Source organism: Solanum tuberosum, unplaced genomic scaffold (assembly GCF_000226075.1).
Source record: "Solanum tuberosum cultivar DM 1-3 516 R44 unplaced genomic scaffold, SolTub_3.0 scf00122, whole genome shotgun sequence".
Taxonomy (NCBI): domain Eukaryota; kingdom Viridiplantae; phylum Streptophyta; class Magnoliopsida; order Solanales; family Solanaceae; genus Solanum; species Solanum tuberosum.
Genome location: NW_006239050.1, coordinates 931,010 through 934,239, shown reverse-complemented (window position 1 = coordinate 934,239; position 3,230 = coordinate 931,010).

The following is a 3,230-nucleotide window of genomic DNA, read 5'->3' as shown; positions in this document are numbered from 1 at the left end:
AGGGTGGGTAAAAAAATAAAAAAATTAAAGTTGAAAAATGTTTTTTTAAAAATAAGCTTTAAATTTATTTTTTCAACAAAAAATGAGTTAATATCTCAGATGGTCACTCAACTATCTACTCTTCTCTCAGAAAGTCACTCTCAACTTTGTATTTTAACTCAAAAGTCACTCAACTATCCACTCTTCTCTCAAAAAGTCACTCAACTTTGTAATTTTAACTCAAAAGTCACTCAACTATCAATTGTTTTTTCAGAAAGTCACTCAACCTATTTAATTGATATTTTAATTAAAATTTGCTGATATTATTTTTCTATTTAAAATCCATTTTTTTTTAAAAAAAATACCATTTAAAACATTTAGTGATCCGCTTCACTTGACCCGACCCGTTAAAAATATAATATTGACCCCTTTTATTTTACCCATTCTCCTACCTTATTTCACTCTCTTCTCGGACTCTTTCTCCTCTGTTTTTTTTTTTTTTGGCTGGTTCTCCATTGCTGCCTATTCTTCTTCGTTTAATTGAGTTTTAAATGGGTATCTCAATTTCTAGTATGTGAAATTAAAGGAATCTAATGCATGGGTTCGAACTGGCACAAATTTATTTCGATTTATATTTAGAGTATTGTTTCGATATACGAATATTTGTTCGGAAACTAAGGAGTCCCTTTGATTACATCTTCCTCAACAAATAATTCTACACTAAAAAGAGGTGAATGTGGTCTGAAGAGAAACATGTAAAAGCAAGTTTAATTAATTAAGGCTCTATGGAGATTTTGGTTCATATAATTCTTCCCACCAAAAAGCAAATTATTACAAGGTAAGAGTTGAATATACCAAAGCACAAATTTTTATTCTGATTATCAGATTCTTTTAATTTGACTTTTTTAAATCAGATTTCTTTAATTTTCTACATAATATAGAACTTGAAATTGAAGAATTAAAGGAGAAATGGGTCATAATTAAAACCTATAGGAACTAATTATTACATTATAATTTTGTATATAAATCTATAGGATTTTTATCAAACTTTATAGATAAAAGAGGAAGAAGAGGCAGCAATGGAGAACCGGAAGAAAAAAAAACGCAAAGGAGAAAAGGAGAAAGAGTCCGAGAAGAGAGGGGATAAGGTAGGAGAATGGGTCAATATTATTTTTTAACGGGTTGGGTCAAGTGAGGCGGGTCACTAAATGGTTTAACTAGTATTTTTTTTAAAAAAAAATGGATTTTAAATAAAAAAAATATATCAACAAATTTTAATTAAAAAAATCAATTAAATAGATTGAGTGACTTTCTGAGAGAACAATTGATAGTTGAGTGACCTATGAGTTAAAATTCAAAGTTGAGTGACTTTCTGAGAGAAGAGTGAATAATTGAGTGACTTTTGAGTTAAAATTCAAAGTTGAGTGACTTTTTGATAGAAGAGTGAATAGTTGAGTGACTTTCTGAGAGAAGAGTAGATAGTTGAGTCAATAGTTTGATTTGAAGTTGGAGGAAAGTTTTGGAAAATGTTTTCCTAAGTTTTAAAGGAAAGTCGTTTTCCTTGAATTTGAGGAAAATGAGTTGATTTGAAAAATATTTTCCAAAACATTTTACCTAACCAAACATGAGAATATTGAAAAACATTTTCCTTTGTACCAAACACACCCTTAGTCCTAATATTTACAACGAGTGAATTGTTGAGTTTACACCATTTCTCGTTAATTTTCTTTCTACAATATATAATCTCTCTTCTTCTTCTTTCTTTTCTACTCCTCTGTTTTCTTTTCTTTTCGATTTGTAGACTTGTATGGCAACAAGAAGTCATCTCAGTTATTCTAGACGACTACTACTACAAATTACAATAGAGGAATTGTTGGCGGTGGAAAGGAATCGACAATAGTAAACCAGTTTACAACAAGAAAGGATTAAAGGTTGGGTTCAAGAAAACCTTCCGTTTTGATGAAAAAACCCATGTCTTTTGTTTGCCCAATTGTATATATTTTTTAATTTTATCTGTCAATGCACTTTCACTTTTCTTTTTACACCATTCCTTTACTTTGTGGTTTAGAATTATTATTTTTATAAAAATAATTCCTTATACATGAAAAGAAAACTGCACTATTTAGGGGGGGAAATTTTCGCATATAGTCACTCAATAATAAGTTAATTATGCTTCATAGCTATAGTTTGCTAATTACGATTCGTAGCTATATGTTAGAGGGAGGAGAGAGGCGAACGAGATTGGGAGAAGGAGGAGAGAGGCGAGCGAGACTAAAAGAGGGAGGAGAGATGGGAGCGAGAGAGGGTAGAGAGTGGAGATAAGCTAATTATATTTGTGTGTGTGTGTTAGCTAATTAACTACTATATGTTTGTTTATCCGCGTAATTTTCCCTTAATAGTTAGCTGCAAATCAACATTGAGGCCCATTACCTCAATTGGTTAGAGCGTCGTGCTAATAACGCGAAGGTCGCATGTTAGAGACCTACGTACATGGCCCAGGCCATCTTGTATTTTTATAAAGTTTTGTTAAATTGGTCATGATCGGCTTATTCTTAATAATTTAAACATATTATATTTAATTTTTATAATTTAAAATGAGTTAAAATTGAAGATTAACTTGAGTTCAATCAAAGGCGTATGCAGGAGAGGGTCACTGGTAGGGGTGTACAAAATCGAACCGAAAATCGAACCAAACCGCAAACCAAGTCAACCCGGAAAAAAAAACCCGACTAGTGGCTTGGTTTGACTTGGTTTGGTTTTGGAAAAAAAAAACCCGACTATATTTGGGTTGGTTTGGTTTTAACTTTAAAAAACCAACCCGAGACCAAGCCAACCCGACATTATATATATAATTTTAAAATTTTATTTTATACATAAAAATATTTACTTTGATATAATTTTTAAATATTTCTTATACTTTTTCATAGTTTTTATCTTTTAATATATTATTTTAAGTTTGAAACTTAGAATTATGAATAGGCCAATAAAGATTATAGTCCATAGATGTTGGTAATTATAATAAAGCTTAAATCAAAATCAAATTAATACTAATGCAAAAAGAAAATCAATTCAACACTAAGAATGACAATAATATTAAATATTTGTTTTTTAGTTTTACATTGGTTTAGACAATCCAAATACATAATCTAATTTTAATTTCCTTTAATATTTAGTCATGTAACTAATACTTATTAAACTTAATTTTAGCATGATTTAGTACTTTTAAATTATGATCATTTTCATTATGACTT